Below are 21,282 nucleotides of genomic sequence, written 5' to 3' on the forward strand. Positions count from 1 at the left end.
ATTTTTTTATAAAAGTAACGTATCTATTATCATTAATCAATTATTTTAAACCAATAATCTCATTTAGTGAAAAAACCATCAACAAAAACTTAGCTAGAAAATTTTAACATTTTACCCAAAAAAATAATTTACCTAAACAAACCTAAGATAAACCACCACTACAACTGCATGGTTTGAATTTAAAAAAAAAACAATAATCTAAATGACACTGGAAAAAGATTGACCATTGTGTTCCTTCATGAGATACATAATCCCTTACAATATTCCAAAAGAAAATAAATATTTTTATTAAACGAATATTTTATTTAAATTATTCATTTGGAAAATGAAAACAAAATAATAATAAGTATACCGTACAATTATTGTTCGGAAACTCGCTAGGCGCTATACGTACATTCGGGAAGGGAGTAGTGCCTAATGAAAGAATCAGGGATTAATCATAAATTACTGATGGATTTATTTTGGATCTATTTTTAATTTTTAAAACACATACATGTATAATATGTAGCTTATGTGAATGATACTAAGAAAATCAGCATGGCCGAGTGTGTATAGCCAAGTAGGTTAAACTTAAGGTCTCGGTTGTGAAGGAATTGGTGCATGTTTTGTACTATTTTTTTAATTTTAGGTTAAGTAAGTGCAGTATGACGAAACTTGGACTAGAACTTGAACTCTAGAATAAATATATCCAGCTGTCGCTGCGAGTCTGATAAATTATCTTAGTCCAGTGTTGCAGCTCTTGCTTGTAAACACGTAATGACTGTCAATCAATGCTACCTTTCTAGTGTCGATCGACAATACTTTAGATTGGTTTTATAGTCCGAATTGATAAGTTCACTAACGTTCCTAGACGAGCTTTCACATGTGTGGGAACCGAAATTCGCACTGTCGATTTCTGTTTAAATAAGGAAACTAGGAAAACCCTAATTTTCCAGAGGTCCCGGATCTCTGCGGGAGCCAACAACAAGTGACCAAATATATGCGGAAATTATGAAAAGATAACAAACGAGTTTAGGGAAAACAGTTGATCTTATTTCGAGTCCGCGTAAGAGCATTGCGATCATTACAAGAGATCATGAAAGCTTTGGCCGCAAAGGCTGTCAGCGAGTTACTTAGTTCTAGCGGCCTAATAGCTCAAACCTAGTTGAGTCGCAGCTCGATAACGAAAGACGAAATAGATAAAGAAAAGGTTTTTGATTGATTTCGGACTGAACCTTGTTAAAGGCTGCCTACGTACCCCTTTCGAGGATCAAGCCGAACGTAGTTTAATTGATAGAGCTGGACAAGAGATCGAACTGCCTAGGCGAGTTCGTCTAGTAATCGAGTGCCAGTCATAGAAACCGAACTTGTCGAGAATAAGCCTAAAGTTTCTAAGTGCAAAGAATTCCGAATCTAAAAAGTTCTTCCCATGCCTCTCGCCTAGGACTCCTTATATACTAGCTCCAAGGTCGGTTTACGCTTTTACTCTTCTGCCCTTAAGCCGTCATAGCATGAAAATGGAGATATTCCATTTTTCCCGATTTTCACAATTATCTTCAAAACTTCCGTATTTATCCGCGGAAACTTGACATTTATCCTTCCTTGTGGACCAAGCGTAAACCGGGCTGTGGTTTACAGGCTTTTGGTTAAGAAATCGCAGGATGGGCCTCGAGTCGTGTTTTAGGTCCCTTTGGGCCGTCTTCCGACTCGAAGAGTTTACTACGATTTCTTTCGACAAAGAAAGAACTTTCCGCGGTTTCTTATCCGCGAAGTTTGTTCGATGATTTAGAATAGCGGAAAACATAGACTGAGCTCGCTACGGTCTTCGGGAGATAGCATTTGAAGGTTTGACGAGAATGCATGGACTGGTGTCATACCGATGTTCGGAAGAGCTGTCGCTATGCAGCGACCGAACTTTGGCTCGAGGCCGGTCGCTACGTAGCGACCGAGCTTGGCTCGGGCTCGGTCGCTACGTAGCAACCAAGCAAGACGAAAGCAACGCTCGGTCGCTACGTAGCGACCGAGCTTGGCTTGGGCTCGGTCGCTACGTAGCGACCGAGCTTGGCTCGGGCTCGGGCTCGGTCGCTATGTAGCGACCGAGCTGTGTGCATGCTTGGTCGCCGCGTACCGATCGAGCTTGGCTTGTCCGCGGTCTGATTTCCATACTCGAGCTTGTGTGCGGCCGATTTGGATACATGTCCGTTGCCTTCAGACAATCGGTATTTAGTGGTTCGATTGAGATTTGGACGAGATTTTACTGCAAGGCTTTTCGTAAAGATATCTTTACGAAGATTACTTTTCGTAAAAACGTTTATGCTGATTTTTACGGACTTTCAGACATTGATTCCGTCGTGACCGATTTTGAACCCCAACAGTAAGCCCCCCAGCTTGTTAGAACCATGAGCTTCTAGCGTGAGGTTCTAGCGAGTGGCTTGGCAGGTTAGGCAAGTTAGGTGAGTTAGGCGGAATTAATGGTTGAAAAGGTCTGTGGTAAGTGATCTTCTCGCTCTCCTAAAAGTAGAAAACGCGATAAGATTGGGGCTGCACCTTATGATGGCTGCCTACGTACCCTTGTTGAAGGGATCAACCCTTTCGTAGTTCGTCTTGGCGTTACGGTTCTTATGACTAGTTTTCCAGTAGGACCTTTATGGTCTAGTTTTTATGTAGCGGTTATAAGGCATGTTGCTGCCGATGGCATTTTGTATGGGTGTAGAGGGAAAACTACGAGTTGTCGTCTCGTAATCTAACTCTGTGTGAATTGCCATATACGTGATCTGTTTCGAGAGTTTTCCGCAGTGTGTAATCTTGCGGGATTTTCTGAAGACGTTCGAATATTGGCAAAGAGACAAATTTTGGGATCTCGTATCAGGGTGTTTGATACTATGCCTAGAGATGTTAGAGACCAGTGCGCTGGGTTTAGGGCAAGACCTAGGTTTACTCCTGGTTTTAGAGGGTGCGATGACTAATTCGACTTACGTATCCCGTTTAAGTTTCATCCTGATTCCATACCGATTTAAAGTCCGCGATAGGTTCTCGGCTTATACGACTTGTATGGTTGGAATCGAGCATCTCTCCGGAGACCGGAAGTGCTGGACCAAAATTTCGGATTTCTTTTATAGCGCTATTATCCTTGTGTCGGATGTAAGAGAGTCATCTTCTATGAGATGGCTAAGTCTGTTTAGGACGTTAAGAGTTTGTTGTGATCAGCAACAAACTTAATGGTAAAAATTACTATTTTGAGTCTTCGCGAAGAATATGTTTTGAGAAGATGTTAGTGCGTATGACTGTCTGGTCTTCCATGAAGGTGTTTTTATCGGGGAAGCAAATTTCGTCGAAGAACTAATCTTCAGGCGTACGCGACGTCTCGCGATGCTGAAGATTTGTTATTCTTTCGTATGCCACGTTTCGTGCTTGAAATGTTCGCGGGCTTTGAAGATATTTCGCGATGTTGCGAGGGTTTAGTATTAGCCCTGTGTTTGAGAAACATTCTGGTTTGACTATGAATGTTCGCAGCCAAAAATTGTTGTTCCTGCTCGGATGCTAATAGTTTTATTTGCGATCGAGGAATTATGACTGAGGTGTCGTGTAAATTTGTCCATGGGAACAAGCGTTTTCCTTCATGGTGCTTTGTGAAGAGTTGGCCTTCCAAGATGTATTTCGTGCATTTTTTAGGATGTTTCGTATAGCTCTAGAAGCTTTGTTACGAATTTTTCCTTACATGCCGTGTATTATGGTTAAAACGTTGCGGGCTTAAAGTGAATTGTGGAACGTATTGAACTTGGTCAATTTTCGAAAAGTTTAGATTTTCCGTTAACCGTTTGGTTGTTAGGACTTAGTTTCGTTACGAAGAATTTATCATATGATTTCCGACTATGGGCTATATGATAATTTATCATATAGTATAACCGATTTTACGAAGGTCGTAAATCAGTGATATGTATACATATGTCAAAGTAGCATTGTTTCTGCGATTTTTTACGAGAAACGTTCCCGCCGTGATTTTGATCTTAGGTGAAAGTTGCTTGGAGTTACTCATGGAGTGTTACCGAAGTTTATTTCAATACGATCTAGTCGCAGAACGTTTTTCATAGGTTTTTCGAGAGGATTCTCATGACACATTCGTTTCGGATTCTCATGACACATTCGTTTCTTGAACGAACTGGTCAACCAGAGGTGGATCTAGCTAACCATCGGGAGGAAAGTGCTCCTTTTAATGTGCACGATGCTACATCTATTCTCGAGTTTTCTTCGTCGCAAATGTTTTCGATGCTTTTCCGTGACTTACTTGGTACAACGGAAACTGAAAGAAATAATTTGGTGATTGAAGATTTCTCGTAAAATTTTTTAAAACGAAACTGGCTTTTTGAAGCCGGAAAAGGCTTCAATACTTTGGCTAATCGTCGAGTTTCAGTTTGATATTGGTACAAGTTTTCTGTACGCATGATTGCGACAAGAAATGATGTATAGTTTTTGAGATTATGTTCATGATCGTCTGGATAGGTTGCTAGCGTTTAGACGAATATTAAGATTGTCGTTTGCCTATTCTTGACGATTTGCAGAAGTTTTTGAAGTTTGGGAGTATACGAGTATAGTATACGTACCTACTCCCCCCATTTTTTTACGAAAGAAAAACGGTTGAACCGATACTTTGAAGGGTTGTGTACGTTTCATCTTCTGATGTTTGGAATGATCGATAATTCGGGACGATTTATAGACGACGCTTGGACTGTGATTTGGTTGTTTCCACGTTGACGACTTGGGATATGTCGGTTCCGAGAAAATTGCCAGAAACGAATCGGTTTTAAGACGACGTTCATGTCTCTAACTTTTTCTCTCTTTAGGAAGCGAGCTTGATATGCGTGGCGATCGTTTCTCGACTTTCGGAGAGTTTAGATCGGTTTGCAAGATCTGGATGAACAATTATGGAACAATATATCGAGACAGGAAAAATCGTTTAAAACTTAGTTCGCTAGACTATCCGCCTAAGTTTTACGTTCCTTAAAGTTCTATGGCAGCCTCAAAGTAATTTCCTACAAAAATTCCAAGTCTGATTTCAAAAATTTCAAGTCGGAAATACCTTAGCTCTCTTGAAGATGCAGTTTTGTCCCTTCTCAGTTTTGCGTGCTCATTTCTGTTTCATATTCTCGTGTATGTTTGCCATTTCTGATATTGGTGTTTATCCTTTGAAACTTGGCATTTATCTTCCGAACTTGACTGTTATCTTCTCCTTAGGTAAGATGTCGATTTTTTTAAAAAGGTTCAACGTAATCGTATAGTTAAGGCGGCTAAGATATTAAGTTAACCGTTGCCGTTTTATACGATTAATCTGAATTCATGCGAGAAAACAAGTCCTTGCGTTTTTTTTATCGTAAAGTTTCAATGGTAACTCCGATAGAAACAAGAGACGTTTCGATAGAGATTTGAAGGAGAATACAAAGCTGGAGGTAAGGGCGAGTAGGAGCAAGCGGAGGAGTTTAGACGAGTCTTATTTGTTTTTGTCATAAAATCTCGACGGAAACTCCGATTGAGACGAAACGAAAAGTTTTCGATCGGGATTCAAAAGAGAACACAGAGGAGGAGCTTTTTGAAGCCTGAAAAATCGCAATGTAGCGAGCTGGGGTCTGACAGGTCGCTACGTAGCGAGTGGAAGCAAGCCAGGAAGAGTCCTACTTGTTTTCGTCGTAAAATCTCAACGGAAACTCCGATTGAGACGAAACGAAAAGCGTTTCGATGAGGATTCAAAAGAGAACCCAAAGGAGGACCTTTCTGAGGCCTTATAGGTCACTACGTAGTGACTGACGGCCTGACAGGTCGCTACGTAGCAAGCGGAAGCAGGCCAAGAAGAGTCCTACTTGTTTTCGTCGTAAAATCTCAACGGAAACTCCGATTGAGACGAAACGAAAAGCGTTTCGATGAGGATTCAAAAGAGAACCCAAAGGAGGACCTTTCTGAGGCCTTACAGGTCGCTACGTAGCGACTGACTGCCTGACAGGTCGCTACGTAGCGAGTGGAAGCAAGCCAAGAAGAGTCCTACTTGTTTTCGTCGTACAATCTCAACGGAATCTCCGGTTGAGACGAAACGAAAAGCGTTTCAATGAGGATTTAAAAGAGAACCCAAAGGAGGACCTTTCTGAGGCCTTACAGGTTGCTACGTAGCGACTGACGGCCTGACAGGTCGCTACGTAGCGCGTGAAAGCAAGCAAAGAAGAGTCCTACTTGTTTTCGTCGTAAAATCTCAACGGAAACTCCGATTGAGACGAAACTAAAAGCGTGGCGATGAGGATTCACAAGAGAACCTAAAGGAGGACCTTTCTGAGGCCTTACCGGTCGCTACGTAGCGAGTGGAGAGTTGGCTTGAGCTCGGTCGCTACGTAGCGACCGAGAAGTGTGCGTGCTCGGTCGCTACGTAACGACCGAGCGGTGTGCGTGCTCGGTCGCTACGTAGCGACCGAGCGGTGTGCGTGCTCGGTCGCTACGTAGCGACCGAACGGTGTGCGTGCTCGGTCGCTATGTAGCGACCGAACGGTGTGTGTGCTCGGTCGCTACGTAGCGACCGAGCGGTGTGCGTGCTAGGTCGCTACGTAGCGACCGAGCAGCGTGTGCATGCTCGATCGCTACGTAGCGACCGAGCAGTGTGCGTGCTCGGTCGCTACGTAGCGACCGAGCAACCTGTGCGTGCTCAGTCACTACGTAGCGACCGAGCTAGGTAATCGTTTTGTTGTGTTTCCTTTTTCCGCGATTAACCTAGGGGTTTTTCAGCGGTTTTTGGGAGAACAAGTTCTATCCTTCCGAAATGTTTTTGAAAAACGTGTTTTGGTAAAACCCTTACGCATCGAGATTTCTTTACGGGGTTTTGATAAGATTTATCGTTTCCCTTCGTGTTTACAGGGAGAAATCGCGAGCTTGTTTTAGTGCTCTTCCTGTGGCGGAAGGTCGCGACTAAGTTTTCGATTTTGTTGAAAACTACGGCGTTTGCGTAAGCGTTGGCCATAGGAGCAGTCAGTGCTGCGAGTTTGTCTTTCATATATCCAAATATCGTTTCGATCAAGCGTTTCGTGGCCATGAGTAAGAGTAATCCGTAACTCCCCCTCCTTCTAGCGCCAAACTGTGGGAACCGAAATTCGCACTGTCGATTTCTGTTTAAATAAGGAAACTAGGAAAACCCTAATTTCCCAGAGGTCCCGGATCTCTGCGGGAGCCAACGACAAGTGACCAAATATATGCGGAAATTATGAAAAGATAACAAACGAGTGTAGGGAAAACAGTTGATCTTATTTCGAGTCCGCGTAAGAGCGTTGCGATCATTACAAGAGATCATGAAAGCTTTGGCCGCAAAGGCTGTCAGCGAGTTACTTAGTTCTAGCGGCCTAATAGCTCAAACCTAGTTGAGTCGCAGCTCGATAACGAAAGACGAAATAGATAAAGAAAAGGTTTTTGATTGATTTCGGACTGAACCTTGTTAAAGGCTGCCTACGTACCCCTTTCGAGGATCAAGCCGAACGTAGTTCAATTGATAGAGCTGGACAAGAGATCGGACTGCCTAGGCGAGTTCGTCTAGTAATCGAGTGCCAGTCATAGAAACCGAACTTGTCGAGAATAAGCCTAAAGTTTCTAAGTGCAAAGAATTCCGAATCTAAAAAGTTCTCCCCATGCCTCTCGCCTAGGACTCCTTATATACTAGCTCCAAGGTCGGTTTACGGTTTTACTCTTCTGCCCTTAAGCCGTCATAGCATGAAAATGGAGATATTTTATTTTTCCCGATTTTCACAATTATCTTCAAAACTTCCGTATTTATCCGCGGAAACTTGACATTTATCCTTCCTTGTGGACCAAGCGTAAACCGGGCTGTGGTTTACAGGCTTTTGATTAAGAAATCGCAGGATGGGCCTCGAGTCGTGTTTTAGGTCCCTTTGGGCCGTCTTCCGACTCGAAGAGTTTACTACGATTTCTTACGACAAAGAAAGAACTTTCCGCGGTTTCTAATCCGCGAAGTTTGATCGATGATTTAGAATAGCGGAAAACATAGACTGAGCTTGCTACGTTCTTCGGGAGATAGCATTTAAAGGTTTTACGAGAATGCATGGACTGGTTTTATTTCGATGTTCGGAAGAGCTGTCGCTATGCAGCGACCGAATTTTGGCTCGAGCCCGGTCGCTACGTAGCGACCGAGCTTGGCTCGGGCTCGGTCTCTACGTAGCAACCGAGCAAGACGGACGCTCGGTCGCTACGTAGCGACCGATCTTGGCTCGGGCTCGGTCGCTACGTAGCGACCGAGCGAGACGGACGCTCGGTCGCTATGTAGCGACCAAGCTGTGTGCATGCTTGGTCGCCGCGTACCGATCGAGCTTGGCTTGTCCGCGGTCTGATTTCCATACTAGAGCTTGTCTGCAGCCGATTTGGATACATGTCTGTTGCCTTCAGACAATCGGTATTTAGTGGTTCGATTGAGATTTGGACGAGATTTTACTGCAAGGCTTTTTGTAAAGATATCTTTACGAAGATTACTTTTCGTAAAAACGTTTATGCTGATTTTTACGGACTTTCAGACATTGATTCCGTCGTGACCGATTTTGACCCCAACAACATGTATCTAGCAACCTAAATCAAGAGAATTAATTCATGTGGTTCTATTTAGCTACTCCATAACATAAGCATTAATACCAATTCTAATGATTGGTATCTATGTAATCACCCTAACAATTCTATAATTTTGGCTAATCCATCAAAGCACTATTTTACCCTAAATCTAACAAAGGAAACTGCTCCGACATGATAAAGCAAAACATAGCAATAGTCTGAATAGAATTCATAAATAGAATAGAGTAAGAAATCAATGGAGTTCCAATACATGCTCTGAAGGAGTATTGGATCTTTTATCCAAATCTACTGAAAACCCTATAACTATATGTTGTGAATAAAAGATGATAAAAGATGGTATGTTTCCTAATACAACGGCAAAGTACATAAATACTAGGTGAGAGAAGGCCAAGTGTAGTCTTGTAATTATGTGGATCTTCTGGGCTTAAGCCGGTCATGAACAAGTCGGCCCATCTTATCGCGTCTTTATCAATCGACGACAAGAGGTTTGTGTCATTCGATATTCTACGTGTATGTGTGGAAGTATGAGGAAAAGTAACGAGGAATATGGTAGTATGTAGTAGGAAAATCTTTAGAGAGAAATAAAAAGCTATTTTTTTTTTATTGAGAAGCTTAAAACCATGATTATCCCATTGATCTGTTATGGTATGATATTTTCTCTTTGATATAGCAAAAGAAAGAAAGATAAATTATCTATAAAAATAGAACATATCAAATACAAACTACAAGTATAGAAAAAAAGAGAGCAGATCAAAAATACAAAATACAAAGATAAAAAGAGAAAATGTGAATGTCGAAGCATGTCAACAGTATTGAACACAACGACAAAATCATTCTATTTTTTCTGCTACATAAATTTGTATTATTCTTAATCATACGTATATTATAAATTAGATGCTAGATATATATAAATATATTTTGATACCCAAAGTAAAAGTTTATTAAAATCTTTATTTTATAATATATATTATATTTATTGAGATATTCCACATGATTATATTTTAATTTTTTAAAGTTTCTTAAGCCACTCAAATAGTTGGATTCGTGCAATGCGCCATACATGCAGCTTGAGTATCATAACATTTTAATATTTCTGGTGCGTTGTTACAGCAAATACAACGTCTTCCGGTACATCCAAGGAGACGAACACATTTTCTGTCGAAGTCTAATACTTCGGCGTTTCCCACTATATAAGAAACAAATCGGATTAAAAATGAGAATATAATATTATATGCATAGTCGCAATGCCTATCATGATAAAATGATAGAAAATTGAAAATATTTTATATATGCATCATTGCATTGTACATACATTGATTTAGAGGAACAAGAGAAATCATGATGAGGCACATGATAGCAAGATGTGATAATGACATTATCCTAATACTCTTCTACTTAACGGTGTGTTTGTTTGCTAATTGATGGTTGTATTTCTTAAGGATGAACTGTTGAGATTATATATATATAATTATGTAAGAGCAACCTTATTACTCTAGTATCTAAAATATAAATCATAAAAGATTATTCTTTTAATAAAAATAAATAAATTAATTAATATAAATCTTTAAAATAGTGTAAGTCATCTATATATTAACAAAGGTAATTAAAGGTCTTAAGAATATTTCATAATATCTTATATACATTATTTTTTTGTGTTCTATTTTCTCAATTTGTCCTTAATTACTGAGATATTCATTGAATTTTATGGATATACTGCTAAATTGGTTATGCATTCATTGTATGGTTTAATTATTCTAGTTTTTCCTATTTCAAAGTAATAAGTTAAATAAAATAATAATTTTTTTTTATAAAAGTAACGTATCTATTATCACTAAACAATTATTTTAAACCAATAATCTCATTTAGTGAAAAAACCATCAACAAAAACTTAGCTAGAAAATTTTAACGTTTTACCCAAAAAAAATAATTTACCTAAACAAACCTAAGCTAAACCACCACTACAACTGCTTGGTTTGAATTTTTTTAAAAAAAACAATAATCTAAATGACACTGGAAAAAGATTGACCATTGTGTGTGCCTTCATGAGATACATAATCCTTTACAATATTCCAAAAGAAAATAAATATTTTTATTAAACGAATATTTTATTTAAATTATTCATTAGGAATATGAAAAAAAAATAATAATAATTATACCGTACAATTATTGTTCGGAAACTCGCTAGGCGCTATACGTACATTCGGGAAGGGAGTAGCGCCTAATGAAAGAATCATGGATTAATCATAGATTACTGATGGATTTATTTTGGATCAATTTTTAATTTTTAAAACACATACATGTATAATATGTAGCTTATGTGAATGATACTAAGAAAATCAGCATGGCGGAGTGTGTATAGCCGAGTAGGTTAAACTTAAGGTCTCGGTTTTGAAGGAATTGGTGCATGTTTTGTACTATTTTTTTAATTTTAGGTCTAGTAAGTGCAGTATGACGAAACTGGGACTAGAACTTGAACTCTCTTGTAAATTTATCCAGGTGTCGCTGCGAGTCTGATAAATTATCTTAGTCCAGTGTTGCAGCTCTTGCTTGTAAACATGTAATGACTGTCAATCAATGCTACCTTTCTAGTGTCGATCGACAATACTTTAGATTGGTTTTATATTCCGATTTGATAAGTTCATTAACGTTCCTAAACAAGCTTTCATATGTATCTAGCAACCTAAATCAATAGAATAAATTCATGTGGTTCTAATTAGCTACTCCATAACATAAGCATTAATTCCAATTCTAGTGATTGGTATCTATGTAATCACCCTAACAATTCAATAATTTTGGCTAATCCATCAAAGCACTATTTTACCCTAAATCTAACAAGGGAAACTACTCCGACATGATAAAGCAAAACATAGCAATAGTCTGAATAGAATTCATAAATAGAATAGAATAAGAAATCAATGGAGTTCCAATACAAACTCTGAAGGAGTATTGGATCTTTTATCCAAATCTACTGAAAACCCTATAACTATAGGTTGTGAAAAAAGATGATAAAAGATGGTATGTTTCCTAATACAACGGCAAAATTACATAAATACTAGGTGAAAGGCGGCCAAGGGTAGTCTTGTAATTATGTTGATCTTCTGGCCTTAAGTCGGCCATGAACAAGTCGGCCCATCTTATCGCGTCTTTATCAATCGACGACAAGAGGTTTGTGTCATTCGATATTCTACGTGTATGTGTGGAAGTATGAGGAAAAGTAAAGAGGAACATGGTAGTATGTAGTAGGAAAAGCTTTAGAGAGAAATAAAACGCTAATTTTTTTTTCTGATTGAAAGCTAAAAACCATGATTATCCCATTGATCTGTTATGGTATGATATTTTCTCTTTGATATAGCAAAAGAAAGAAAGATAAATTATCTATAAAAATAGAACATATCAAATACAAACTACAAGTAGAGAAAAAAAGAGAGCAGATCAAGAATACAAACTACAAAGATAAAAAGAGAAAATGTTAATGTCGAAGCATGTCAACAGTATTGAACACAACGACAAAATCATTCTATTTTTTCTGCTACACAAATTTGTATTATTCTTAATCATACGTATATTATAAATTAGATGCTAGATATATATAAATATATTTTGATACCCAAAGTAAAAGTTTATTAACATCTTTATTTTATAATATATATTATATTTATTGAGATATTCCACATGATTATATTTTAATTTTTTTTAAGTTTCTAAAGCCACTCAAATAGTTGGGTTCGTGCAATGTGCCATACATGCTGCTTGAGTATCATAACATTTTAATATTTCTGGTGCGTTGTTACAGCAAATACAACGTCTTCCAGTACATCCAAGGAGACGGACACATTTTCTGTCGAAGTCTAAACCATCGGCGTTTCCCACTATATAAGAAAAAAATTGGATTAAAAATGAGAATATAATATTATATGCATAGTTGCAATGCCTATCATGATAAAATGATAGAAAATTGAATATATTTTATATATGCATCATTGCATTGTACATACATTGATTTAGAGGAACAAGAGAAATCACGATGAGGCACATGATAGCAAGATGTGATGATGACATTATCCTAATACTCTTCTACTTAACGGTGTGTTTGTTTGCTAATTGATGGTTGTATTTCCTAAGGATGTACAGTTGAGATTATATATATAAAATTATGTAAGAGCAACCTTATTACTCTAGTATCTAAAATATAAATCATAAAAGATTATTCTTTTAAGAAAAGTAAATAAATTAATTAATATAAATCTTTAAAATAGAGTAATTTATCTATATATTAACAAATGTAATTAAAGGTCTTAAGAAGATTTCATAATATTTTAAATAAATTATATTTTGTGGTCTATTTTCTCAATTTGTCCTTTATTACTGAGTTATTCATTGAATTTTATGGATATACTGCTAAATTGGTTATGCTTTCATTGTATAGTTTACTTATTTTAGTTTTTTCCTATTTCAAAGTAATAAGTTAAATAAAATAATAATTTTTTTATAAAAGTAAAATATCTGTAATCATTAATCAATTATTTTAAACTAATAATCTTATTTAGTGAAAAAACCATCAACAAAAACTTAGCTAGAAAATTTGAACATTTTACCAAAAAAACAGAATTTACCTAAATAAACCTAAGCTAAACCACCACTACAACTGCATGGTTTGAATTTAAAAAAAAATACCATAATCTAAATGACACTGGAAAAAGATTAACCATTGTGTGCCTTCATGAGATACATAATCCCTTACAATATTCCAAAAGAAAATAAATATTTTTATTAAACAAATATTTTATTTAAATTATTCATTAGGAATATGAAAACAAAATAATAATAACTATACCGTACAATTATTGTTCAGAAATTCGCTAGGCGCTATACGTACATTCGGGAAGGGAGTAGCGCCTAATGAAAGAATCAGGGATTAATCATAAATTACTGATGGATTTATTTTGGATCTATTTTTAATTTTTAAAACACATACATGTATAATATGTAGCTTATGTGAATGATACTAATAAAATCAGCATGGCCGAGTGTGTATAGCCGAGTAGGTTAAACTTAAGGTCTCGGTTTTGAAGGAATTGGTGCATGTTTTGTACTATTTTTTTAATTTTAGGTTTAGTAAGTGCAGTATGACAAAACTTGGACTAGAACTTGAACTCTACTGTAAATATATCCAGCTGTCGCTGCGAGTCTGATATATTATCTTAGTCCAGTGTTGCAACTCTTGCTTGTAAACACGTAATGACTGTCAATCAATGCTACCTTTCTAGTGTCGATCGACAATACTTTAGATTGGTTTTATAGTCCGATTTGATAAGTTCAATAACGTTCCTAGACGAGCTTTCAGATGTATAGCCGAGTAGGTTAAACTTAAGGTCTCGGTTTTGAAGGAATTGGTGCATGTTTTGTACTATTTTTTTTAATTTTAGGTTTAGTAAGTGCAGTATGACGAAACTTGGACTAGAACTTGAACTCTACTGTCAATATATCCAGCTGTCGCTGCGAGTCTGATAAATTATCTTAGTCCAGTGTTGCAGCTCTTGCTTGTAAACACGTAATGACTGTCAATCAATGCTACCTTTCTAGTGTCGATCGACAATACTTTAGATTGGTTTTATAGTCCGATTTGATAAGTTCACAAACGTTCCTAGACGAGCTTTCACATGTATCTAGCAACCTAAATCAAGAGAATAAATTCATGTGGTTCTAATTAGCTACTCCATAACATAAGCATTAATACCAATTCTAATGATTGGTATCTATGTAATCACCCTAACAATTCTATAATTTTGGCTAATCCATCAAAGCACTATTTTACCCTAAATCTAACAAGGGAAACTACTCCGACATGATAAAGCAAAACATAGCAATAGTCTGAATAGAATTCATAAATAGAATAGAGTAAGAAATCAATGGAGTTCCAATACAAGCTCTGAATGAGTATTGGATCTTTTATCCAAATCTAGTGAAAACCCTATAACTATATGTTGTGAATAAAAGATGATAAAAGATGGTATGTTTCCTAATACAACGGCAAAGTACATAAATACTAGGTGAAAGAAGGCCTAGGGTAGTCTTGTAATTATGTGTATCTTCTGGGCTTAAGTCGGCCATGAACAAGTCGGCCCATCTTATCGCGTCTTTATCAATCGACGACAAGAGGTTTGTGTCATTCGATATTCTACGTGTATGTGTGGAAGTATAAGGAAAAGTAACGAGAAATATGGTAGTATGTAGTAAGAAAATCTTTAGAGAGAAATAAAAAGCTAATTTTTTTTTTGATTGAGAAGCTTAAAACCATGATTATCCCATTGATCTGTTATGGCATGATATTTTCTCTTTGATATAGCAAAAGAAAGAAAGATAAATTATCTATAAATATAGAACATATCAAATACAAACTACAAGTAGAGAAAAAAGAGAGCAGGTCAAGAATACAAACTATAAAGATAAAAAGAGAAAATCTGAATGTCGAAGCATGTCAACAGTATTGAACACAACGACAAAATCATTCTATTTTTTCTGCTACACAAATATGTATTATTCTTAATCATAAGTATATTATAAATTAGATGCGAGATATATAAATATATTTTGATACCCAAAGTAAAAGTTTATTAACATCTTTATTTTATAATATATATTATATTTATTGAGATATTCCACATGATTATATTTTAATTTTTTTAAAGTTTCTAAAGCCACTCAAATAGTTGGGTTCGTGCAATGTGCCATACATGCTGCTTGAGTATCATAACATTTTAATATTTCTGGTGCGTTGTTACAGCAAATACAACGTCTTCCGGTACATCCAAGGAGACGGACACATTTTCTGTCGAAGTCTAAACCATCGGCATTTCCCACTATATAAGAAAAAAATTGGATTAAAAATTAGAATATAATATTATATGCATAGTTGCAATGCCTATCATGATAAAATGATAGAAAATTGAATATATTTTATATATGCATTATTGCATTGTACATACATTGATTTAGAGGAACAAGAGAAATCATGATGAGGCACATGATAGCAAGATGTGATGATGACATTATCCTAATACTCTTCTAATTAACGGTGTGTTTGTTTTCTAATTGATGGTTGTAATTCCTAAGGATGTACAGTTGAGATTATATATATAAAATTATGTAAGAGCAACCTTATTACTCTAGTATCTAAAATATAAATCATAAAAGATTATTCTTTTAAGAAAAGTAAATAAATTAATTAATATAAATCTTTAAAATAGAGTAAGTTATCTATATATTAACAAATGTAATTAAAGGTCTTAAGAAGATTTCATAATATCTTAAATAAATTATATTTTGTGGTCTATTTTCTCAATTTGTCCTTTATTACTGAGATATTCATTGAATTTTATGGATATACTGCTAAATTGGTTATGCATTCATTGTATGGTTTACTTATTTTAGTTTTTCCTATTTCAAAGTAATAAGTTTAATAAAATAATATTTTTTTTATAAAAGTAAAATATCTGTAATCATTAATCAATTATTTTAAACTAATAATCTTATTTCGTGAAAAAACCATCAACAAAAACTTAGCTAGAAAATTTGAACATTTTACCAAAAAAACAGAATTTACCTAAATAAACCTAAGCTAAACCACCACTAAAACTGCATGGTTTGAATTTAAAAAAAAAAAACATAATCTAAATGACACTGGAAAAAGATTGACCATTGTGTGCCTTCATGAGATACATAATCCCTTACAATATTCCAAAAGAAAATAAATATTTTTATTAAACGAATATTTTATTTAAATTATTCATTAGGAATATGAAAACAAAATAATAATAAGTATACCGTACAATTATTTTTCGGAAACTCGCTAGGCGCTATACGTACATTCGGGCAGGGTCTAGCGCCTAATGAAAGAATCAGGGATTAATCATAGATTACTGATGGATTTATTTTGGATCAATTTTTAATTTTTAAAACACATACATGTATAATATGTAGCTTATGTGAATGATATTAAGAAAATCAGCATGGCCGAGTGTGTATAGCCGAGTAGGTAAAATTAAGGTCTCGGTTTTGAAGGAATTGGTGCATGTTTTGTACTATTTTTTTAATTTTAGGTTTAATAAGTGCAGTATGACGAAACTGGGACTAGAACTTGAGCTCTACTGTAAATATATCCATCTGTCGCTGCGAGTCGGATAAATTATCTTAGTCCAGTGTTGCAGCTCTTGCTTGTGCACACGTAATGACTGTCAATCAATGCTACCTTTCTAGTGTCTATCGACAATACTTTAGATTGGTTTTATAGTCCGATTTGATAAGTTCACTAACGTTCCTAGACGAGCTTTCACATGTATCTAGCAACCTAAATCAAGAGAATAAATTCATGTGGTTCTAATTAGCTACTCCATAACATAAGCATTAATACCAATTCTAATGATTGGTATCTATGTAATCACCCTAACAATTCAATAATTTTGGCTAATCCATCAAAGCACTATTTTACCCTAAATCTAACAAGGGAAACTACTCCGACATGATAAAGCAAAACATAGCAATAGTCTGAATAGAATTCATAAATAGAATAGAGTAAGAAATCAATGGAGTTCTAATACAAGCTCTGAAGGAGTATTGGATCTTATATCTAAATCTACAGAAAATCCTATAACTATATGTTGTGAATAAAAGATGATAAAAGAAGTTATGTTTCCTAATACAACGGCAAAGTACATAAAAACTAGGTGAGAGGCGGCCAAGGGTAGTCTTGTAATTATGTGGATCTTCTGGGCTTAAGTCGGCCATGAACAAGTCGGCCCATCTTATCGCGTCTTTATCAATCGACGACAAGAGGTTTGTGTCATTCGATATTCTACGTGTATGTGTGGAAGTATGAGGAAAAGCAAAGAGGAATATGGTAGTATGTAGTAGGAAAAGCTTTAAAGAGAAATAAAAAGCTAATTTTGTTTTTCTGATTGAGAAGCTTAAAACCATGATTATCCCACTGATCTGTTATGGTATGATATTTTCTCTTTGATATAGCAAAAGAAAGAAAGATAAATTATCTATAAAAATAGAACATATCAAATACAAACTACAAGTAGAGAAAAAAAGAGAGCTGATCAAGAATACAAACTACAAAGATAAAAAGAGAAAATGTGAATGTCGAATCATGTCAACAGTATTGAACACAACGATAAAATTATTCTATTTTTTCTGCTACACAAATTTGTATTATTCTTAATCATACATATATTATAAATTAGATGCTAGATATATATAAATATATTTTGATACCTAAAGTAAAAGTTTATTAACATCTTTATTTTATAATATATATTATATTTATTGAGATATTCCACATGATTATATTTTAATTTTTTTTAAGTTTCGTAAGCCACTCAAATAGTTGGGTTCGTGCAATGTGCCATACATGCTGCTTGAGTATCATAACATTTTAATATTTATGGTGCGTTGTTACAGCAAATACAACGTCTTCCGGTACATCCAAGGAGACGGACACATTTTCTGTCGAAGTCTAAACCATCGGCGTTTCCCACTATATAAGAAAAAAATTGGATTAAAAATGAGAATATAATATTATATGCATAGTTGCAATGCCTATCATGATAAAATGATAGAAAATTGAAAATATTTTATATATGCATCATTGCATTGTACATACATTGATTTAGAGGAACAAGAGATATCATGATGAGGCACATGATAGCAAGATGTGATGATGACATTATCCTAATACTCTTCTACTTAACGGTGTGTTTGTTTGCTAATTGATGGTTGTATTTCCTAAGGATGTACAGTTGAGATTATATATATAAAATTATGTAAGAGCAACCTTATTACTCTAGTATCTAAAATATAAATCATAAAAGATTATTCTTTTAAGAAAAATAAATAAATTAATTAATATAAATCTTTAAAATAGTGTAAGTCATCTATATATTAACAAATGTAATTAAAGGTCTTAAGAATATTTCATAATATCTTAAATAAATTATATTTTGTGGTCTATTTTCTCAATTTGTCCTTTATTACTGAGATATTCATTGAATTTTATGGATATACTGCTAAATTGGTTATGCATTCATTGTATGGTTTACTTATTTTAGTTTTTCCTATTTCAAAGTAATAAGTTAAATAAAATAATAACCTTTTTTATAAAAGTAACGTATCTGGCAGCATTAATCAATTATTTTAAACTAATAATCTTATTTAGTGAAAAAACCATCAACAAAAACTTAGCTAGAATATTTTAACATTTTACCAAAAAAAAAAAAGAATTTACATAACCAAACCTAAGCTAAACCACCACTACAACTGCATGGTTTGAATTTAAAAAAAAAAACCATAATCTAAATGACACTGGAAAAAGATTGACCATTGTGTGCCTTCATAAGATACATAATCCCTTACAATATTCCAAAAGAAAATAAATATTTTTATTAAAACAATATTTTATTTAAATTATTCATTAGGAATATGAAAACAAAATAATAATAAGTATACCGTACAATCATTGTTCGGAAACTTGCTAGGCGCTATACGTACATTCGGACAGGGCCTAACGCCTAATGAAAGAATCATGGATTAATCATAGATTATTGATGGATTTATTTTGGATCTATTTTTAATTTTTAAAACACATACATGTATAATATGTAGCTTATGTGAATGATACTAAGAAAATCAACGTGGCCTAGTGTGTATAGCAGAGTAGGGTAAACTTAAGGTCTCGGGTTTGAAGGAATTGGTTCATGTTTTGTACTATCCAGCTGTCTCTGCGAGTCTGATAAATTATCTAAGTCCAGTGTTGCAGCTCTCGCTTGTGAACACGTAATGACTGTCGATCAATGTTATGTGGGAACTGAAATTCGCACTGTCAATTTACGTTTAAATTAGGAAACTAAGAAAACAATAATTTCCCAGAGGTCCCGGATCTCTGCGAGAGCCAACGACAAGTGACCAAATATATGCGGAAATCGTGAAAAGATAACAAACTAGTTTAGAGAAACCAGTAGATCTTATTTCGAGTCTGCGTAAGAGCGTTGCGCTCATTACAAGAGATCATAAAAGCTTTGACCGCAAAGGCTGTCAGTGAATTATCTAGTTCTAGCGGCCTAAAAGCTCAAACCTAGTTGAGTCGCAGCTCGATAACAAAAGACGAAAAAGATACAGAAAATGTTTTTGATTGATTTCGGACTGAACCTTGTTAAAGGCTGCCTACGTACCCCTTTCGAGGATCAAGCCGAACGTAGTTCAATAGATAGATCTGGAGAAGAGATCGAACTGCCTGGGCGAGTTCGACTAGTAATTGAGTGCCAGTCATAGAAACCAAACTTGTTGAGAATAAAGCCTCAAGTTTCTAAGTGCAGAGAATTATGAGTCTAAAAGTCCTCCACCATGCCTCTCGCCTAGGACTCCTTATATACTAGCTCCAAGGTCGGTTTACGCTTTTACTCTTCTGCCCTTAAGCCGTCATAGCATAAAATGGAGATATTCCATTTTTTCCGATTTTCGTAATTATCCTCAAAATTTCATATTTATCCGCGGAAACTTGACATTTATCCTTCCTTGCGCGCCAAGCGTAAACCGTCATACGGTTTATGGGCTTTTGGTTAAAAAATCGTAAGTTGGGCCCGAGTCGTGTCTTAGGTCCCTTTGGGCCGTCTTCCGACTCGAAACGTTTATTACGACTTCTTTCGATAAAGAAGGAACTTTCCGCGGTTTTTACCGAAAAGTTTGATTGATGTCTTAGAATGGTCGGAAGACATGAACTGAGTTCGCTATGGTCTTCGGGAGATAGCATCGTAGGATAGACGAGAATGCATGAACTGATGTCGTATCGACGTTTCGGAATCGTTACGTAATGAACAAACAGAATGCACGCTTGGTCGCTACGTAGCGACCGAGCGGGACGGACGCTCGGTCGAAGATTACTTTTCGTAAAAACGTTCATGCTGATTTTTACGGACTTTCAGACATTAATTCTGTCGTGACCGATTTTGACCCCAACAGTTAGCCCCCCAGCTCGTTAGACCATGAGCTTCTAGCGTGAGGTTCTAGCGAGTGGCTTGGCAAGTTAGGCAAGTTAGGTGAGTTAGGCGGAATTAATGGTTGAAAAGGCCTGTGGTAAGTGGTCTTCTCGCTCTCCTAAAAGTAGAATGCGATAAGATTGGGGCTGCGCCTTATGACGGCTGCCTACATACCCTTGTTGAAGGGATCAAGCCTTTCGTAGTTCGTCTTGGAGTTAAGGTTCTTATGACTAGTTTTCCAGTGGGACCTTTATGGTCTAGCTTTTATGTAGCGGTTATAAGGCGTGTTGCTGGCGATGGCATTTTGCATGGGTGTAGAAGGAAGACTACGAGTTGTCATCTCGTAATCTAACTTTGTGTGAACTGATATATCCGTACTCTGTTTCGAGAGTTTTCCGCAATGTGTAAACTTGCGGGATTTATGAAGATTCTCGAATATTGGCAAAGAGACAAATTTTGGGATCTCGTATCAGGGTGTTTGATACTATGCCTAGAGATGTTAAAGACCAGTGCGCTGGGTTTGGGGCAAGACCTAGGTTTACTCCTGGTTTTAGAGGGTGCGATGACTAATTCGACTTACGTATCCCGTTTCAGTTTCATCCTGATTCCATACTGATTTAAAGTCCGCTATAGGTTCTCGGCTTATACGACTTGTATGGTTGGAACCGAGCAT

The 21,282-nt window shown here is 36.0% G+C and overlaps 1 long non-coding RNA gene across 1 annotated transcript; it reads right to left on the minus strand.

Annotated features, from left to right (window-relative positions):
• Nucleotides 1–13,982: 13,982 nt before the first annotated feature.
• LOC117126869 lies at nt 13,983–19,590 on the minus strand. The gene is made up of 3 exons (XR_004449604.1): nt 18,242–19,590; nt 15,564–18,115; nt 13,983–15,437 (listed from the first exon to the last, which is right to left on the minus strand). It is a non-coding gene; the product is annotated as an uncharacterized LOC117126869 (long non-coding RNA).
• Between the last annotated feature and the right edge of the window lie 1,692 nt (nt 19,591–21,282).

The sequence above is a fragment of the Brassica rapa genome, chromosome A07 (genome assembly GCF_000309985.2).
Source record: "Brassica rapa cultivar Chiifu-401-42 chromosome A07, CAAS_Brap_v3.01, whole genome shotgun sequence".
NCBI classification, from domain to species: domain Eukaryota; kingdom Viridiplantae; phylum Streptophyta; class Magnoliopsida; order Brassicales; family Brassicaceae; genus Brassica; species Brassica rapa.